Source organism: Xiphophorus hellerii, chromosome 15, assembly GCF_003331165.1.
Source record: "Xiphophorus hellerii strain 12219 chromosome 15, Xiphophorus_hellerii-4.1, whole genome shotgun sequence".
Lineage (NCBI taxonomy): Eukaryota > Metazoa > Chordata > Actinopteri > Cyprinodontiformes > Poeciliidae > Xiphophorus > Xiphophorus hellerii.
The window spans coordinates 25,585,862-25,608,312 of NC_045686.1; the positions used below are offsets into that span (position 1 = coordinate 25,585,862).

Genomic DNA, 22,451 nt, shown 5'->3' on the forward strand with positions numbered 1-22,451 from the left:
AGATTATTACTTAAACATACTGTGCAGTTACTAGAAATGGATATGAGTTGGCTCATCATTTTCAGCAGAGTAAAATAAACATCAAGATTTGCTCTTCTCTTCCGAAGTGCAGATGTTGCTGAGCTTTCATCACCAGACCAGAGGTGTGGAGGGACCAGGTCAAAGTTATCTGGGTCCCCAGTAACCTAATGTTTCTGACCTGCTCGACTGCAGCATCATTGATGAGAAGGGGTGTGTGGCTGATTTTTCCTGAAATCAACAATAATTTCTTTTGTTTTGCTGACATTCAGGATTAGATGGTTTGCATCACAACAGTCCACCAGATGTTTCCCCTCCTCTCTGTAGACCAGTTTGTTGTTGTCCCTGATGACCCACCACCGTCGTATTGTCCACATACTTAATGATGTGGTTTGTACTGAACCTGTGTCAAGAAAACTGGCATGGGGTTGTGAGATCTTTCCAGGTACACGCAGAAAAGGTACATAAAGGCCTAGGAGAAATAAAGCAATCTTGCGGTTTGATTAAAATAATAATTAAGTTGAATATGTATGAATACAATCGGTAATAAGGGTATAAGTAATCACTAAATAACTTTCTGAAATGTATTTCTGAATAATGATCTGTAATGATAACAACAATGTAATGATTATGGTTGATGGTTTATAATAAGTATGAAATGTGATTAATTCTTTGATTAATGTGATTAATTCTTTGATTAATGTGATTAATTCTTTGATTAATTCTGAATGAATATCAGAGCTATGATGATTTGAAAAGTAAATCAAATGTTTTAATATAGGTTGAACATGGTTAATGAATTATAACATAATGGAGTGAGCTATAAGAGACAAAGCAGATTTATAACGTTAAGATCAGCATGATGGGTCCTGCTGTCAGGAAATGTCGCAAGTTGGGGAGAGATGGGACTTTCCATGAGAGTCAGCAAAACAGGTTGGGGACCGGCGGGGTTTTCCAGAAAAACAAAGCAGAAGTTCAGAAAAAAAAATAGTAAACCAAGTTGTCCATACACACACATGGATAAAAAGAATATAAAAAGGGGCTGAAAAGAGGAAGCAGTTGTTCTTAGTCCGCGGCGTTGGAGACGAGTCGGCACGGAGAAGCAGATTGAGGAAACAGCAAAGGACCGCGCCTCAGAACCACGGGGAAGCTGAGACTCCGCGCCGCTAAGAAGGGACAAGAACCTACAGCCCCAGCCCTGGTTCCTGATTCGACCGTCGGCCCTGCCTCAACCCAACGATCTCAAACACTGCAACAGACTTGGAGAAAAGACAAAGGTCCCTGAGGGATAAAGAGCTGGGTTTTCGAAGGATTTGGACCCGTTCTGCTTTGCTTCTATTCTAAGGAGGATTTTTCCACACAAGGACAAAGACTCTGACCAAGAATTCTGGATGTTTCTGTTGCCAAGATCCACCATCAACTGGGTGTGAGTTGAATCTGCTCCATAAAAGTCCATCTCAGAATTTGCGACATAGGTTAGGGAAAAGAGACAGGATAGTATGGTTATACATGTTGATTTTATTATACTGTTCTTGAATTATATGCAATTAATTATTGATTTGTATGTCACATATCCCTGCTTAAGCTTGCTTAATAAATTCATACTATAAAATTCTAATAAGGTTGGTGGACATTGGAATTAATTGAGTCATTTGATTATTCTTCAGTTCTTTTAATTAAGGTAAAACTAATGTACATGATACTAGTAAATAGGTGGCTTCATAATTTCCTTTAGTGAGTGCAAATAATGACCCTGGGACTTATATCTAAGTCACTAAATTTAATCTAGCCGGTTCCAAGAGCGAGTTATATTTTAGGAAGCGAGCTACCGTTAACAGAAGTGGTTATTGGAATTATGCAGCTGCAAGGGCTACTCAGCTGATTGTTTCTTAACTGTAAAGGGTTGTAACTTCTGGATCGGAGGTAGTTAGAGCTAGACGAATCGCTTTCGCCACCAGTTTGAATAGATTATCTCTTATAGATCTCTTTTAGGGTAAAACCCAGGTCTTAGAGATTTTCCGGACCTGTTAGACAGAGAACTGGTCAGTAGTCAGCCCAGGAGAGTTGTGAGGAGTGGGCGGGGCTGGCTATTGCGTAATAACAGACACCTGGCATGGCAGTCATAGGTCATCTTCTGTGGCACAATTGCTTTGTGTTCATCTATCAAGTAAAATTCATTGAAGTCTCTGGCATATAGTTATGACAGAAGCATTAGGAAACGATGTGAATCGAAGTTCACTTTAGAGGGAATTTAAAAGGAAACTGAACAATTTATTTCTAAGGACTCTGAGAAGAGGTCCCAGATAGTCCTGGTTTTTCAGTCTTGAAGTACCTTTGCTTTTATTGGGGCATGTCAGTCCAGAGGCATGTTCCTCTAAATTGGTGCAATAACATTAGCTAGGTAACAGATACCATATTTCTCCCATTTAGCTTCTCTTTATTGACTTTCGTTATGCTTCAGACTTGAATAAAAATCCCCTGCTCAATATAGAGAGCTGTTGATGGCTAAGCTTCATGTCTTAAGCATCTGATAAGATTATCCCAGCAGAAAATTTTGCTTTCAAACTGAAGGTTTTATTCTTAGCATTTATAGAAGTAAAATGGGAATTAGAGACTGCAATACTCATGCTCCTCTCTGTCACAGAAGCATTATGTGGACAAGAGTTTTACATCTAGCTCTGAGAATTAACTAGACAACAGTAAATTAATTATGGCGTACAATATTTGCAACATTACATATGCAGTTCTTAATTAAAAGATATTCAGGGAAACTTAAAATGTACTGATATGGTGAAGTTTCTATGAAACTGTAACATTTAAATGAGAAAAACACATAGTTGCCAATCAGTTTTCTATTTCTTCAATAAGAACAGAAAATATTAACAAACAGATTGTCCATCTTTGACTGAAACACCTGTGAATCAAGCAGTTGAAACCAGATATTTACATACTGTAATGATCGACCAGCCTGCTTTCATGCTTCCATGATCACTCATGCTCAACAAAGCAGTATTGGAAATGTAACTCTGTTTTAATGACACTGAAGATTAGCCATCACAGACTTGATCACCAGTAGCGAGTAGTGAGCATATGTCCGCAAGAAAGCCACCACAGACTGAAACATAGCAATAATGTAACACATGAAATAAGTAAACAACCTGGCAGAGTCAAAGTCAAACATATTGCTGCACCAAGAATGATCTGGTCCACTTCTTTCCAAGCAGACCAGATCACTTTTGACACACAACACACACAACAGCAATAGCTCTTGATATTATCTTTAGAGCCACCCTAATAACAGAGACATCCTTAAAATACCAGTCAGAGAAAATCAGGACAAATACTCTGATAAAAAATCTTGCTAGGCATAGGTCTTGCTCCTGTTTTTTGCAGCTGTCTTTTTCATCAGTCAACAGTTGATGGTCCTTGTAAAGACCCTCAGGATTAATGTACCATTTTGCTGGACACAACAAAAATGTTCACTATTGCATTTGAAAACTTCTTATATTTGTCCCACTTAATACCATTGAAAGGAGTTGAATTTCCTCTCCGTCATTGTCTCTTGTCTATGGGCAATTATATAAATCCCTGCTGGAACCTTACTTGCTTGTCAAGGCTGTGTAGACATGGTGCCATGTCAATTTTTTTATTCAGGGTGTCAGTGGCTATTGCTCCCCGCTATTAAAATTCTGTTGGTGAAACTGGCTGAGGGACATGACACTTTCAGAGCCTTTCACCCACAGAAGAAAGTGGGCATCTGTTGTCACGAAAAGCAAATTTATGCTTCAACTTCAGATTGACAGATAGCATATGGTGGAACGTATTTAGGTGACACAGGCAACTGGGAGCATTTATATGTATATACGTGTTTATGCTTCCAGTAGCTGTACGTTTTTTCAATTATGGCAGATTTATTGTAACACAAGTTACTGAAAATAATTAAACAGTTTTGAGATTAGTGGAAATTGTTGGAATGCATAACTGATGGACACTATCATTTATGTTTTTTAGTTATGTGTTCTCAGAGGTCAGATGAATGAATTAAAACATATCTTTGCATGAAAACAGAACTGAATCAGTCTGTATGATTTTCAAAGGCAATTAATTCCAAAGTTTAGAGGCAGTAGCTGAAATGACTCAATCACCTCTCAACCTTCTGTTTGACTTAGAAACAACCAATAAGAACTGATCTTGTTGGACTCTACAAAACAACTTTTGCTTTCCTCCAGGATTCGCCTTCAGTCCAGGGTCAAACTCTTAACTGCAGCACATAAAATGTTTCTCCGTCGGTGTGAGTGACAGCTTTGGGTGTCAGATGTTGGGCTGCAGATTTAGCAGCAATTTTTATTTAAGTACTTTTAACAAAATATTAATTCCAACCCCATTATTTACCTTTGCTTATATTCAAATTAAAAGCCATTTACAACCACAAAAGGTCTGATATGAAACATTTGACAACGAGATCTGTCTGTACGGGCAGAAGGTCAGCTTCCACATTCCAGGTGAAAAGCAAAAAATCTTGGTGGATTAAATGTACTCTCAGGTGCTCCATTATGGGGGATGTAGGACTGGGTGTTTACGAATGTGATCCAGCCTGTTGCTGCCTTTGCTGCTTCAGTTTGGGGCAGTTTTACCATCTGTCTTTGGCAGATGCTCTTATATGGAGACATGTGGAAATAATGGCTAGAATTTTTGCAAAAATTTCCTGGATAGAATATTTTAAAAGCACACCTATTTCAGCAACACATCTCAAAATTAACCATTATCAGATGTGCAATCTTTGCTGTCTCAAAGTTGCCTATTCTCTGTGTATTTTTTTTCTTTTAAAATGGCCGCTCAATGTGCCACACACGTACAGGAGGACATTTGGAGGTGAAAAGAGATGATTTTCTTGAACCATATAGGCTGCTGAGGTTGGATACACAACACCCTACAAGTTCCCCTGATCTAAATGCCAATGAAAACATTTCATGATGGGTGCTACAGATACACAGCATCCATCCTGTGTATCTGTAACACAGGATGGATGGCATGAGGTGGCTTTACAAAGCTGGCCTTTATGGAAAATTGGTAAGAAAAAGAGGTTGTTCAAAGAAAACAGTAAAAAGTCCCTGTAGGATGTGGCTAAGCATTTGAAAAATTTCTCAGACTTCAGCTGATAGCTTGATTATTTTTCTTCCAGGATTTTGTTCCTTCTGAGGCCCAAACTCAAATGTCTACCAGGCCATGTATTATATAAACTCCTCCTGCAAGAAATGATTGTAGGAGGAGTGTGGAACCAAGCAGGTGTTTGGTTCCACACCTGCTTCCATTTTTCTCTTCTTCCAAATGGTGTGACAAACACTCTTATAGTGGATTAGAAATGGAACATCCCACAATCAATGAATCAATGAATGTGTGAGAGTTGTCACGGAAGAGGCGGGGGCATAATTTTTGAATCAAACTGCGCATGCGTAGATCCTAAACTATAAGTTTCGATTGTTGACTCACTGTATGTTCTATTACTTAGTATATTTGTGCTTTTAAATATATATAGAACGTTTAACTTTCTTGTAGATTAAATGTGCTATAGAAATAAATGAATCTGATTGATTGATTAAAAATAGCAAAATTGCTGTAGTACAATCTGTCCACTGGGTGCCAGTATTACAGGAATTATTAACCGGCGCCAACTAGTGCCGAAGAAGAAAGAGTTTGCTATACCGAACATGGCTAACTCTAATTCGAAACGAGAGAGAATTGGTCAGGCAGCTGCCATTTTAAACACCATTCTATCTTCTCCGGAGGCAACCAGCACTTTGACAGGCGCATTAAACGATTCAACGACTGCCCGCAGTGCTACAATCTGGCACCCAGTGGACAGATTGTACTACAGCAATTTTGCTATTTTTAATCAATCAATCAGATTCATTTATTTCTATAGCACATTTAATCTACAAGAAAGTTAAACGTTCTATATATATTTAAAAGCACAAATATACTAAGTAATAGAACATACAGTGAGTCAACAATCGAAACTTATAGTTTAGGATCTACGCATGCGCAGTTTGATCCAAAAATTATGCCCCGCCTCTTCCGTGACAACTCTCACACATTCAAAAAGAGTCTCGCTCTCACACATTCATAAAAAGTCTCGCTCTCACACATACATAAAACGAGTCTTAGTACTGTGTGTGTGTTCAACTTTAGTCTTGTGTATGTGAGAGATAAACGTCTGTGTGTGTGCGAGCTGTTAGCAGTGTATGTGAGCGAGAAAGTTAACGTTTGTGTGTATGTGCGCGAGCTGGTAGTAGTGTATGTGAGCGAGCTGGTAGTAGTGTATGTGAGCGAGCTGGTAGTAGTGTATGTGAGCGAGAAAGTTAACGTTTGTGTGTGTGTGTGTGTGTGACATTTTAGTAGTGTGTGTATACGCAATTTGAGTATTTTTTGAATGTGCGTGAGTAATTTTTGAGTGTGCGTGGCTATTTTTTTGAGTATGCGTGAGTTTTTGGTAGTGTGTGAGAGACAAAACGTAATTTTTTGGAGTGTGCGTGGCTACTTTTTTGGAGTATGCGAGACTTTTTGGTAGTGTGTGAGAGACAAAACGTAATTTTTTGGAGTGTGCGTGGCTACTTTTTTTGAGTATGCGAGAGTTTTTGGTAGTGTGTGAGAGACAAAACGTAATTTTTTTGAGTATGCGAGGCTATTTTTTTGAGTATGCGTGAGTTTTTGGTAGTGTGTGAGGGACAAAACGTAATTTTTTGGAGTGTGCGAGGCTATTTTTTTGGAGTATGCGAGACTTTTTGGTAGTGTGTGAGAGACAAAACGTAATTTTTTGGAGTGTGCGTGGCTACTTTTTTGGAGTATGCGAGACTTTTTGGTAGTGTGTGAGAGACAAAACGTAAATTTTGTCCTAAACGGCCCCTCATAGATGAAGCCTCTGACCTCATTAAGACTAGAAGGAAATCTCTCACAGTCTGGATCAATAGATTTGAACTGTACCTTGTTACTAGCCAAATTGAGAAAGAGTCAGATGCAGTAAAAAAAAAAAAAGAGAGACATGTTTCTGCATGTAGTGAGAGATGGATCAGTCAAGGTATACAACATCTTCTGATTTTGATGAGGACGCTTATGACTACAATGAAGAGTTTTTCCGCAAATATTGTGAATCAAGGAAAAATATGATGTATTTGAGGCACCTGTTCTTCACTTGAGTGCAAGGTAAATCAGAGACTATTAATTCATATGTGATTGATTTAAAGAATAAAACCAAAGACTGCGAGTTTAAGCCACTTACTGGGTCACTGATATGAAATAGAATTATATGTGGAATCTCTGATTATTTTAAAGGATGTTTATGGAGGGAATCTGAGCTCAGTCTGGATAAAACAAAAGACATTTGCGGAGCCAGTGAGTGTAGTCAGACTCAGATAAAAAGTTTACATGAGGAGGTTGAAATCCCTGTTCATAAAGTCACAAAGAAAAAAACAGTATGACAGACAGTGGAGCCACAGCACAGAGTGTAAATGTGAAGAATCAAGGAAGCTGCACTGGATGTGGTTACAGGTATGATCCAAGAAAATGTCCTGATTATGGACAAGTGTATAAAGCTTGCTGTGGGAAAAATTACTATGCAAGAATGTACAAATCACATAAGCACACAAACAACCAGGAAGTGCAGCATATAAAAATACAGAAACTGAAGAGAAGGAATTCTTCATTGGCTCCATTCACTCAGTGTCACAAAATAACATAACAGTTACCAAGGCAGAAAAATTACATGAAGATCTGATTGTCTACAAGAAAGTTTTGAAAGTCAGGTTGAATACTGGAGCTGACTGCATGAAAGACCTAGAAAGCTGAGACTGTAAAAAAGGTGAGCATATCTCACGCTAAGTTTGCTGCTTATGAAGCAAAAGGAAAAAATATGTTGACATGTCAGTAAAGATAAAAAGTATGATCTAAAATTTGAGGTCATAAAAAATATTGCACCTGCTATTCTTGGAGTCCCATTTTTTTGTCAAGTGAAACAATGGGACTTGTTTGGAGATTACATGCACTTGAAAAACAGGATGACATTCTGAGTGAATATGAGGATTTTTTCTGGATTAGGTTGCATACCAAGAGTATACCATATTCAGACAAAGTCAGACAACACTACAGTAGTCCATGCTCCCTGAAAATGTAAGCAAAACTAAAAATAATGGACAACTTGGGTGTGATAACCAGATAAAGCCAACAAATTGGCTTTGGTTACTGTAAAGAAACCCAATAAAGTATCTGCATTGACCCAGAAAGCCTGAATAAAGCCATCAATAGATAACATTAACCACTATGCACCACTGAAGAAGTGGTTGCTAAAATGCCAAATGCTGGACTTTTTTCAGTTTTGCATCATAACCATGGATATACCTGTGTACATTCAGTACTCCATTTTGGGAGATACAAATTAAGACTCAATTAAGACTTCCATTTGGATTATCATCAGCACCTGAAGTGTTCCAGAGGTACATAGCTAGACATTTAGAAGGTCTAGAACAGGGGTCTCAAACTCCAGTCCTCGAGGGCCGCAGACCTAGAGTTTTTAGATGTGCCATAGGTACAAAACACTGGAATAAAATGGCTTAACTACCTCCTCCTTGTGTAGATCAGTTCTCCAGAGCCTTGCTAATGACCTAATTATTGTATTCAGGTGTGGTGCAGCAGAGGCACATCTAAAAGTTGCAGGACTGCGGCCCTCGAGGACTGGAGTTTGAGACCCCTGGTCTAGAAGGTGTGGTCAATTTATAGGTTCTGTAAAGGAAGAAATATTTATTAAAACTTTGAACAAAACGTTTGGCTCGTATCTTCCTTAAAAGCCGGGTCCTCTCGGCGAGCAGCGGGGCAGCTGTAAAGCGAAACTACAACAAGGCGTGTTGACGTCACAGATCACAGAGTTTAATTCATACAAAGCCACGCATGTATCAGTTAACAAAGCTGCAGAGGTACAGAGATATACATTTTATCACAACAAGGGGAAACAGACAACACGAAACACAGAGACAGACAAAGGCGCCCACGTGGAGAAAAAGATGGAAAAAACTCAAAAACTCGGGTGCTGACCTGGAATTATAAACTAAAGAGGTGTTTCCCTATTTAATATATGCAAAGAAGGCGTTCCTCGTGCTGACCTATTAGAAACTCCCTCAGCACTCAGAGAACTTGGAAACTCCCCTCATTATGGCAAAGGTGTCTGTTTTTTGTCCAAGCAAAAGGGGGGGGGGGACCACTCCGTGATCATCTCCATCTGGGGCAGAGGCGTCAAAGAGTCTGTTCCCCCACATTCCAGCGCCGTTTCCATGGAGATGCTAATTTTATGGCTTTTGTGTGCTCTTAAACAGACAGTGGAAGGCGTCTGCTTGTCTCCTTCGGGCCTTTCCCGAAGGGTCACACAAAGCCCGTTCTTCAAATATGTGTGTGCTCAATATACCTTTACACATGTTGTAAGACTAAGTGTATTTTTAGCACCAAAATAATGATTTTCCTTAACAGTTCACAGGATTATTGCAATACCAGGGTTTCCCCCGGTGTATTATAAGACTGGAGAGCCGCCAGGCTTTAGTTGCTCCCCCCACCCCCTCCTAACAAGGCTAAACACTGTTTGCTTTTATTTTTATTTAAAAAAACACAAAAACAAATAGGCCGGACTGCCAGCGCCTCTGCTGCGCTGTGGCATTTTACCGGCAGAGTAGAATTGTTCCTGAAAGATGGGTTTATAATTTTTGTAGTTGCTGCACTGAACAGGGAGACTGCACCAATCGCTCTGCTGGCGCCTTCGCACGTTGGCCTCTGCGTCTGCACTAATAAAGTTTAAGGATGTGCTCACGGTTAGATGTACATTATTGGACCAGTTGTTCAGCCCATGAAGGTACTCACTTCGTAGTCGTGCAGTATGCTTGTTTAATTTTTTAAAAATTGTATGTTATTTTATTTTTTGCGTTGACACATTGCATCAAACTGCGCCATATCAAATGCTTTCAGGCAGAGTTGCAGTGCGAGGCCACGCATATATCAGGAAAACTCCCATAAAGCTCTGGAAACTTGAACAGTCTCTGTAGCACTTATTAAAAACTCAATAGACTTGAAATGGAAGAGCCACCAAAGCCAAATTAATTAAATCTCCCTGTTTTTCTCTCTGTATCAAGCAGAGTTACACAGTGCAGCAGATTTAGCTCATCATGCAGGGCCAGTCGAAGACTGAAGAATTTCTGAAAGAAATGTTTGCAATTGTGTTTGATTGTGAAAAATTCCATCAGTATCTATAATGAAGACATGTTCATGTAGAAAGAGATATTTAAGAAATCACCCCTCAGTGCTCCAGCAATATTACAAAGAATGCTCATGAGACTGCAAAAATACAGTCTTGAAGTCAAGACAGTACGCCATCAACAAGTACAAATTAGGAAAGGAAATGCATGTTGCTGAGGCTCTGAGTAGATAATTCAGTAAAGAAGTTTTTCATGACGATGAGCTGGAGGTCAATTGTGTAAGTCAACAACTCCCGGTATGAGAAGAAAAGTTGAGGTTCAAAGAAGCAACCATAGAGGGTGATGAGTTAAAACTGGTCACAAATTCCATTAAAAAAGATTGGCCTGATAAACCCAGAGAGATTCCAGATAAAATTGAACCATACTGGACATTTATAGAAGAATTGAATGTACGGTTCATGAATATGATGGACTCGTATTCAAGAACTCAAGGTTGGCAGTACCACATAAATTGAGAAGTGAAATGTTAAGAAAAGTTCATGAGTCACACATGTACATGTCTGACCGCGACATCTGATACTCTCCTCGTGCACGTTGCGCTAAGACCAAGAGGTTAAACCCAGACCAGGTCTGTTAATCAATGTTTTTGCACCTGCCCTTTTAACAAGTTCTTCCCTTGCGCTCTCCACCATGCTGCACACGGGTTGCTCTGTTTTGACGCTATCCGATTACATCATCAACAAGCATTACTATAGTTAGCAGGTAGACTACAGATCTTTATGGTAGGTTAAATTCCTATCATATCCACATGTACAGAATATATCGTGCATTCCTACCAGTCAGATGTAACAAACTAAATAAAGTTGAGAAATCATTGGTTATTTGTTCACAAAGTATGTTAGATATTCATCTGGCAACATGACTCTCATTTGGAGTTTACCACAAGCCATAAAGGAGACATGTACATCTGAAGATGCTGCTTTGATCAAAGTGAGAACAAAATTAAAAACTCACACTGGAAAACCAACACTGCACATTACCTGGAAAACACTGTGTCTGAATCCTGGTGTGATTGCTATGAAATAAGTGAAACACAATTAAAATAGGACATAAAGCTGTTAGAGGGAACATGTTATCAGGACCCTGTGTTTTTTTTAAGTTGTTCAGGTGCTTTATTTATTGATTGTATTTTCATTATTATTCTGTGTTCCTTTGTCTCTTTCTTTGTTTAGATCAGTCTTGTTTCTGGTTTACTTCAGTTCAGTCCTTTCTTAGTGATTCTAGTTCATTATGTTTATTTCTGGTTTCTAGTTATTCTTTGTTACTCTAGTTTAATTATGTTTCTTATGTCTAGTTAGTCTTTGTTAGATTCATTTCCTAGTCCCTCTCCCTCTCTTGTCAGCCTGCCTTCTATTCTCTCCCCTCAGACCTGCAACTCGTTAACTCATCAGCCCAGGTCCTTAGTTCCGAAATTCACTCTCCCAGTAATCATACACTTCTTCTACTCTGACTCCTTGCTGGTTCCTCTCAATTATTTGTCAGGTTTCTTCCCTGTGTAACCCTGCTGTCTTATTCTGGATTCCTGGTTTTGTTCGGCTCTGGCTCCCTGTGTTCTGTAATTTGTTTTTTCATTTATTCTTCATTAAATTTAGAAATACACTCACCGCCTCTGCCACTTTGCATTTGGGTCTACCATCAATGTTCAATACTACATGACATATATCATTTCCATTTTTACTTTGTGATTATTCATTGTGGTATGTTGTACTGTCATGAAAATCCCTCCTCTATTAATGTTTGTGGCTGAATGGGACAAATGGAGAAAGCCAAGAGGAATAAATTTTCCTGTAAGGCTCTGCAAATCACAGTTATGAGATAGATTTAGGTACAACAGAGATACTTCATCAACAGCTTGTTAGTTTTTATTTTAACCAAATAAAATATATGATTGCACAATAATCTTATCATGGCATTAAAATGCAATTGTCTAAAACTGAAAATAAATAGGGTGAAATATTGTTTCTGTTCACTGTTGCTTATGAAAAAAAGGTAACATCAAAAACCATATCTGAGTCAGGATTTCACTGTTCTGACATGCAGAGAGCTGGCCAGCACACTCAATGGGAGTCACCAAGAAACCTCTCCAGCAATTCATCAACACCTCTGCAGTTTTCTGGCAGTTTTAACAGCAAACATCCTCACATATGGTGTTTAACACAGACTAGTTTAAACAGAACCACCATGAGTGAAAACATTATGCCTGGACGTCTGGCTCATCAAAGGGGAAAAGCACTGGTTCCATCTGAACACTCTTGAGGGGATTTTATTATACCAGAATTTTGATCTGACTTGGTTCACATCCCAGAAAACTGCACCGTTAATGGCCTTTTTTCTATTGAATAATACTTTGAATTTGTAATGAGGTGCATACACAGGAGTGTAGTTTAATGCTCCTTTGGGGCAGCTTCATTTTCTGCACTACGGTAAAATGGTGAGAAAGCTCGGTTATTTTTTCATATTAGATGCAGTCTTAGTTGGAAACAACATTCACCTTCTAGACAGTAATACATCTTTGCCACAGCACACAGCATTACAATCCAGCAAACTGAGCATTCCAGCTCACCTTTCCTGACTTCTGCTTCTGCATAAAGGAAACAAAGGAGAAAGAGATATACACTATGAGAAAAACTGTTGGTGCAAAAATGTCTGAAGAACTGTCCACACATGGCTATTGTGCAATCAATAAAATATTTTTCTGAATCTCTCAGGATATGAATACATTCATGGAGAAGAAGAAAAGACTTTTTGCACCATGGAATGTCTGGCAACATTGTTCATCTTGCAGTTCACACAACTTCATGGCATTCTTCACAGAAGATGGACTAAAAAACGTTAAGAAACCCGTCAATATACCTGCCTGGGGTGAGAGTTAACCCAATACTTTAGTGGTTCATAGAGCTTCTTTAATGTGATCAGAGTAGCATCTGAGCTGTTTTTTATTATCTTGATTTAAAAAAAACATATACTGATATGATTATGCATGAGTTTACAGAGTCATACAGTGTACAGAGTCAAAATTTTGTGCAAGCAGTAATTGCTCAGTGTTTGGTGTGGTTTCCTTTCTCAAACTGGAGATCAGGGAATCCTAAAAAGTCAACTCTTTATTGGAACACACTAGGGGTGCGTTCACACCATCCCTGCTTAAACTCTAATGTTGAGTTTAATTGAACTCTGGTTCATTTGCTTATAGAAAGTTGAGTTAATTAAAATGAAACAAATGTTGCAATTTTGGTCTCTAACCGAACCGAACCGAGTCTACCAGACTATCAGGTGTGAAAATACCCTCATGTCTATAACTTTGGTCAACAACATTAGGGTTGAATAAAAAGCAGATAAATATTCAGTAAAACATTGGACAATAAATTCTTACTCAGTTTGTTGGGTCAGGGATGATAGTACAAGAAGCCTAATGAATGTTCACAAACTACCACTTTGAACAGTAAAATGTCCTGATCATACATCACTGAATCTCTCACAAAAGATCAAATAAGACCCAGTAAGACAGTAAAATTGTGCTGTATAGCAATACAAAAACCCAGTTGGTTGTTTTAATGACTGTAGTCCACAGAATATAGTTTATAGGTTCCCTTAAACAACATTAGCCTTTTATCTTCTTCACAGCTCACACATGCTGCTGATCAACCTTCAAAGTTTGTTTTAATAATCTGTAATAGTCGATATAGAAAGGCTATGTTTTATGAGGTGATAGACCATGTTGTAAAAAGTACTCATCTTCATACATATAAAGTTATTTTACACCTCATTTTCAATCCATAGGGATTTATATGTTCTTTGGGAAGGTTTTTATAGGAATTCTTCAAGTTCAAGTGTGAGTTAAACCACTGTTGGAAGAGAAGATTTGCAGTGTCTTGCTTGAGATTTGCCCCGGTTTTACTCTGTGTAGTCTGTTTGTACTGTGATAACCGTGTTTTATTGTGTCAAGACAGACTGTCATTATCAGGGTCACTTTCTTTTATGACAGTGGATTTTTGCTGCACAACAATGTTAAGTTTACCAAGTTTAAAGATTTTAAACATGGTAATTTTAAAGATTTTATTATCTAGTCTGACTATCAATATCAACCTCAGAGATGGCTCAGTCTGTCACAAGTGCAGACAGAGCATCTGCATGCCATAGCAAGAGGGTAATGTGGGGTATTTGTATTGTTCAGAGTAGCAATGCTCATTGCACAGAATTCTTTTACTTGTTGAAAAACCTCCTACAATCTGGTTTAACAGAAAAACAAGTTGTGTATGCCATAGCATCAGATGTGCACAAAAAATTTTTTAAGCTTCACATTCCTAAATGTAAAGATTCTTACTGTGTAAGTCAGTTCTGCTATAACAAAATATTTAAATGTGAATTTTAAGTAAAAATTATTTCCGTTCCACTTAGACCGCACACATTAGCATAAAGAATAGTCTGTGTTGTTCATATAGAGAACTCCAAGTGCTCATTGAACAGAGACTTGCAACAATGGGACAATAAAGCAGCAAGAAACCTCCTGCAGAACCAGACTCAGAAAGACCGACCATCTGCCCTGACTGAATGGGAAACAGCAAGAGTGAAAACAAACAAACCACTTGACACTGGGCAGGTCAGTTCTGCCAGCAGTCACAAACAAAGACATGATTTTCTGCAAAAATGTACAGGGAGAAAATGAAGGCTAGGAGGGAAATCAACAAACCAGGATCAGTCTAAAAAGAAAGACAAAGTAGAGTATTCCTGGATGTCTCGTGGTAGTTTGTGTTAATGGGAAAATCACCTTTTCCTATGCCAGGGACTATAACTTAAACCATGTCGCAACAAATCTAAAATCCTGATGCTTTTCTGGATTAACTGTCATTCCTCTCACTTTCTGTATCTCTTGGCTTTTTTTGGAAAGTAATGACGTTAACTGAAAAACTTAAACTTTTATTTCAAGACATTGACCTTTGCTTCTTTATTTATCTTTTTAGTCTTTATTTGCATGTCATTTTGGTGTTGCACAAAATGACATGCAAATAAAGCCTCAGTGGTTAAACAACATATTTTCTGTTTCAGATAGGAATGAGTTTTCTAAAGTCCTGCCCTGCTCCTGGTCATCTGTGGGTCTGGACTTGCCTCCTCTGCCAGAGACAGTCCACATGTCAGGGCCACCTGTTGAAATAGTGGGTGGCTAATTCTAGAAGTGACTTCAGACTGCCTCTCCATTACCACCTATCTGACAGGCCACCAGCATCATTCACCTCACCACAGACTATCTGTCTTGCATGCCCCCAGCCGGTGCGCTGTTATGGCAGTCCCCTTGATTGATAGACTATGTCTACTCAGGGTTAATTTACTCTCTTGAATAATGCATGGAATGATACTACTCCTCCATTCTGCAGCTCACCATGGGGTGGGGATTCTGGGTTTCTGTACTTCTACAGAATTAAGTGTGTTCTCTATTTGTACCACTCATGCACTCATGGATAAGACAAGAGAACAAAGGCATTTTAAAGAGGAATATTTCATACTATTTATTAGGAAACTGGGAAAACATCATGTATTCCAAATAACTTAATGCTAAGAAGTGTGATTAAACAGAGTTGTTTAGAGGAGAGATATGAAATGTAAATCAGGCAGACCACCTGTCATTCTGGCACAACATGTGGGCAGGCATATTTAACTGCAAGCAACACCAACAAATGTTTACTCACATGTTATGTAAATAAACACAATGCAAATTAGCCAAGTAAAATGAAATACAAATCACATTGCTAAATGACTTCAAAAAGTATTTTTTTCTCAAGTAAATGAAGACCAAAAAGAAATATGTTGAAAATATGAGTTGTCCATTATGAAATGAGAATTAAATGGTTCTGATCTGCTCTGCATCCCCAGAACTAGATCCAAACATGGGCAAGTATCATTCAGCTTCTATGCACAACAAATCTGGAACAAACTTCCAGAAACCTGCAAAACAGTTGAAACACTGAGTTCCTTCGAATCTAGACTAACTTAATCAAAGTGTCTGGTTACGTTGTATTTTTCTCAGGAATGTTCCCACAGCAGTGGGGAAAGTCCATTTTTGGAACACATACAGACCACTGCTTCACCAACCAGTACCAGTATCAAGAGGAATTTTCCAAAAGACTTTGTCTGATTGAGACATCAGTTCCTTCTCTCTACTAAAAAATGGTACACAGGGGCGTGCTGTGGTGGCGCAGGGGGTTAGAACGCCCCACGTTTGGAGGACGTCGCGGGTTCGACTCCCGGTCCAGACGACCTTTGCCGCATGTCTTCCCCCCTTCCCCTCACCCTCCTTCCTGTCTGCCTACTGTAGAAAAATAAAAAAATTTAATAAACGAGCCACTAGCGCTGCAAAAACTCTTCGGAGAGAAAAAAAAAATGGTACACAGCATAGTGATAAGTTACAGGTAATGTTAAAATGACAACAAAGCTAATGTTAGACACAAATGTTGTGTGTAAATAATGACATCCTGACCATTGGTTTGATAGTACAATTGAGAGAGAGGGACAGAGAGAAAGTGAGGGAGAGAGAAAGAGAAAATGGCAGAGGGGGTGAGGGTAATTAGGAAAATGAATTTAACATTAACAAATAACTAGACATAATAAACCTAAAGTAACTACAGTTCTGAAACAAGGTAAAACAGAAGCAAGACTGAAAGAGTCTAAGGAACACAGTATAATAATTAAACCAGACTCAATGATCAAACCCCCAAGACAATTTGTTAGGTGAAATGTATATATTATCATATATTTGTTGTTTCCTTTATAACAATAGTGTTTCATATTTGATGTTCCATGATTGTTTTCTTTTCCCTAAACATAAAGACTGTTTCTGTATGTTTTGATCTACTTTATCTCCGTCTTCACAAGAGGGCCTCCCTGAAGAGAAGCAGTGATAACCGTGCTCACGGGGTTCATTGCTCGCCAGGACTTCTTCTTCCTTTGAGCTGTTAGATAGCTGACGAATCGTCGCCTTGAAGATATACGACCTGTTCTGTTTTTACTCTGTGTTCTAATGCAAGATAACATGTGTTTAGTTAGTGATTGTCATTTAGCACTGCAACTAAAATGCTTTGACCCCACCCCTTAGAGTTGCAGTGCTCTCTGTGATAGGGACTCTGAAGATAATAAAAAGAGAGGAGCGGACAAATGTGTTTCAGAGCGGTTGGAGATTTGTAACTGTAAACACATCTCTGTCCGTTCTCCTCGCGAGTACAAAAGAATCTAACTCTCTTGTCTTTTCTGTGTTGTTCAACTTGTCTTTAATAGGTGTCAAACCTGACACAATTCAAAACAACCCAGAACCTGACATATACTGTATATACATAATTTTTCTAATAACTGAAGTTACTTTATTGTGCCATAACATTATTGTCCCTTTTAGAATGGCAAATGAACATATTCTTCTTTATTTTAGAACAATTTTTCAACAAAAGATTCGTATCTTTTGTTAACAAACAATAGCTGACAAGAGACTTTACTGTATCCATTTAAACTTCTGTTGTGTGTAAATGGGAATGAATCTTAATATGCAGAAGGTTGTCTCCCATCAAGCAGGTTAAAATTGTTAAAACACCATTCAGAATGTAGACTAGTGCAGCTGCAAGTATCAGCTGTGTTGTTCTATCCAAATTCCCAATAGACTTCTTTCTGCATTGAACAAGCTGCTATTGTTCTGAAATTTTGGCACCAGAACAATCTGGCTATACCCTGAATCATTGTTTCTATGAATAGTATATATATATATATATATATATATATATATATATATATATATATATATATATATATATATATATATATACAGTATATTTATTGTTATTGATGCTTACTTAGCATATATATATATATATATTTATATATATATATATATATATATATATATAAATATATATATATGCTAAGTAAGCATCAATAACAGTACCAGTACATACATAATATAAAATAACATTTAAAACATGAAGATGATGTCATTGCAAGGTGCAATAGGATAACTGTTGACTAAACCTGGCTGATCTGAACATTGACATTTCAAGTGCCTTAAAAACCTGCATCAAGTATTAAACATTATCCACTTTCATGAGAATAAGAATCCTTGAGTTTATCTTTCAAGGCTGTAGGGGATTAAGAAAGGTCTGTGCCTTACCTCACTAAATAGTAGAATAAACTAAACTGATCAATTATTTTTGTTATTTTAACTACAGCACACATTTATAAAGCACTATAAAAGGATTCCTACCCATTTTTTTTGTACACATATTTTTTAGATAATCAACAAAGAAGTAGTTACCTTCAGTTGTTAAATTGACAGCATCAGAATTTTCTGTTAAAGATCTGAATTTATGATCCAAACGTTATTGCAAATCCTTCAGATCCTGAGGAAGCACAGCAGTCCAGATCTTCAAGCTACCACCTGCAGGTTTGACTGTGCGTATGATGTTTCTGAAACACGTTTCAGAAACTTTCATTTTGTTCCCTCAGTCCACAGTATATTGAACTCTCCATGGAAGCCATTTTACCCAGTTCTCTATTCCTTCTCTAACCCTTCACTGAGGCCTGTGAGGTCTGTGTGGCTGTAAATGTTGTCCTGGGTCCCATTGGACTGCCTATATGTTGTCAATGTGCTTGTGGAGTAACACTGGTAAGCCTTCCGTTCCTCGCCAGGTTCACCACTATTTCATATTTTCTTCAATTAAAAGCTTATTTTATTGTTATAAACAGGCATGCAGGCTTATTTCATCAAACCTCTTTTCTCAGGGCACTTACCTAATGGCAGCATCACTGAGGGCATCATAGGGCCAGCCCAAGCCTCCAAGGGGCCCTAAGTGAAATTTGTTTTTGGGTCCCTCTATTTCTGCTAATAATGTGGATTGCTACAATCAAAAATCAGATGATTAGATCATTTGCACACCTGCTATAAACTTACTGCATCTCTGACAGCGCTGTTGACTTTGTATCCTATATGCATGTATCATCTAGAGGTAGTCAAACCAACAAAAAAAATTGTATGCACGAAGTTCAGATGGAATACACACATATTCATGACATACTATGATTGAATTAATTTCTCATAGGTGTAATTCCAAAAGCTAAAAATTAAAGTTATATTAGGTGAGTCCTGAGAGCGTGGACCGGTGCTGGGATGATTCAGTGCCTTCAAATAATTTTAATAGTGTTCCTGGAGATGTTTCATAACTCATATCTTATAAGTCGTATAACTTATAAGATATGTAACTTATAAGTTACATATCTCTTATCTCATGATATGTGAGCTACAGCTTAGAGTAGCTCATCAATATACTGTAATAGTACAGTAGCATTAATAAATGTAGTCCGATATAAAAACATTTTACTAGACAATGTCAAATGTTGAGTTTTAATTATTATCAAACATTATTAAGTAAAAAAAACCCTCAGAAGAACAGGTCAAACATGACAATCAACTCATTTCAAGTTAAAACTAAGTTTCACACAAAGACCCTAGCATAAATGTTTGGCTGTTGAACTGCAGTGTTCGAGGTCGCTATCAAGCTAATTTTCTATTTGCAGCTCCACACATCGTTTTGGTTAACATTACATTTCCAAGACACATGCAAACATACCTTTATGTTGGCTTTTTTTCTGCTACTCCTCTTTTCTCTGTCCCTGAAGGATAAGTTATTTTATGTAACACTGTTTTGCTTACTTAAATTTCATCTGAGCTTTGGAGGTTTGGATGCTATTGCAGCTCATATTACCGGCGAAGCATGACCTACCACAGCCACTAGGGACCCCAAGAGCAATTTATTTTTTCTTTCTGCCCATATAAAGAATGATTTCTGCATGATCATATATATATTATTATTCTAAAAAAAAAATCAGAATTTTATAATGAAATTGTGTGTTTTTGTTGATATAGTCACATAAAAAAGTGAGCTTCACTTAAAGTGACCCCTGGTGGCCCCTGGCCCTTATCAGACGTTTAGTTTCCTTAGGCCTTGGGCTGTTATCACAAATACTTTGACAATATAAAAAAGCTTCACACCTCAAACATAATTACTGTAAATGAACTATCACATGCCCAGTTAAACACTTTTTATCACAACCAATCTTGGCTCTCAATCTGGACCATGGTCTACCACTTATGAATCCTTATTTCCCATATAAACACACTAGTTAACAGATGGTTTTGTCACCAGTACTGATGTGTCAGTAATGATTAGTAATCACTCCAACTTTTTACATGAAATTATCTGTGAATATTACAGTAAGGTTTTGTTTTCACCCAGAGATTCTGTTAAGAAATGATACTGAAAAAATTTAACTATTGGTCTGGTCTCATTTAACTGCTGAGATAATACCTTCATGGGCTGGCTAAAGTGTCGGTCTGCCAGGAAGGTTGTGCTTATTCTCTACCTGTAAGACCAGCAATCTAGACTGAGTCAGTGTATTGTTGCAGTCTGGGTATTGACATGCTTCATAAATCAGAACTCTTGGATTGCCAGTTGCTATTTTTACTCACATTGACAAAGCCAGCCTGCCAGGGTCCTCACATCCTGTTGAGTGCATATTAACCTGACACCACTAGAATCTAAACTATCAGGCCAACACACTGTTGTTTACTCCCTGATATTCTTACACTTATATGCCTGCCTAATCTCTTACATGTCCTATATATTTGTTACATTCTTTAATATCAGCTCACCTCTACCTCATGTTATGTTTCTCTCTCGCGAACAATAAACTGGGACATCGTTTCTAACCAATGAAGAACAGGCTTCAGCAAGAACTCTGCTATTTGTCCATAGCCATTTTGCATTAGAACAGATATCTTCATATCCATCAGCAGGAATATAATGGACAGGATCAGAGTGAGCAGATCCTGTACATTTCTGAGGAGACAATAGAGGAAAGGTGATGGGTCCCATCTGGGCTACCCAGGCATCTGTTTTCATTAAGGCTTGTCAAGAGGGAGCTAGCATATTTTGCAAGAGATTTTAACACTTTTTTTCCCTAATCTTAGACCTGCCAGCAAAATATTCACATCTTCTTCTGGGATCATGGATTAGACTGAACAGTGACATTCAGACTCATCTCTATTTGTTCTGTTTTACCAAAAGTAAAACTTATCCAGTTTGTCATGGTAGAGAAGTGTACCACTGTTAAATTCTAGGCTCCTAGCGGTTTTGTACAGTTGTAGCATTATTAGGGTGTGCTAAGTTTCCAAATTATGCCAAGAGTAGTAGGAGAATGTGAAAAAGTGAGGGGACGCTTACAGGATAACTGAGCCAATCTAACTATGAGCTTCATCAAAAAGGAAAGTTTTAAGCCTAATCTTAGAAGAGAGAGTGTCTGCCTCACGAATTTGTCTCCCATTTTACTTCTAGAAGTTAAGTGCTCTGTGAGGAACATATGAAGGAATCAGACCTCAGATGTATGAAAGAGAATTCTAAATTCTATTCTGGATTTAACAGGGAGCCAATAAAGGGCAGCTAAAATAGGAGAAATATGATCTTATTTTCAAATTTTCATGAGAACTCTTGCTGCAGTGTTTTGGATCAGCTGGAGCTGACGGTTCAGATAAGGACGTACATTTTCAGGCGAATCCAAATGGAGACTATTGTTTATATAACAAACTTGCTGCTAAAGAAGCTAAATGTTGATTTTAGTTTCTGCTATATTATTTTGTCATTATTTCTCCTTAAAAATATCCTTGTTATAGTAAAGGTTAAATTTTTAAAAAATCTAAATTTTTAAGACTATAAGAAACACCTTTTGCAGAATATATACATAGATATTTGGCTTTTTTAAAACTAAGATTCAGGCTTTGTGTAGGAGGGTGTGCTGGTTGTTAAGGCAAGATAATGAGCCAGATGCAGCTAAAGAGCTCTGTGAACCTGAGCTGAGCAGAGCTACTGATGATCTGCTTGTAACTAGCAACATCTGTCTAATTACTCATTTGTTTGATGGTGTGATTGTAAAAATGAATAAACTAATGCTCCTTTTGAACCCATGATGTCAAAAACTCCTTCATTGTCAATTATATTACAAGCTGTTGAGCCAAGCTGATGTGATGATGATGAGCTACTCAGAACATTGATCATTAAAGTGGGGTGGCAGTTCCACTCACTGCAGCTCTCCTCCTGCTCTGTGCTTCCAGGCCTCCCTGACACT

The 22,451-nt window shown here is 38.0% G+C and overlaps 1 long non-coding RNA gene across 1 annotated transcript; it reads right to left on the minus strand.

The window, feature by feature from the left end:
* Window positions 1–426: 426 nt before the first annotated feature.
* LOC116734336 (uncharacterized) lies at window positions 427–8,619 on the minus strand. The gene is made up of 3 exons (XR_004342209.1): window positions 8,608–8,619; window positions 5,505–5,507; window positions 427–591 (listed from the first exon to the last, which is right to left on the minus strand). It is a non-coding gene; the product is annotated as an uncharacterized LOC116734336 (long non-coding RNA).
* Between the last annotated feature and the right edge of the window lie 13,832 nt (window positions 8,620–22,451).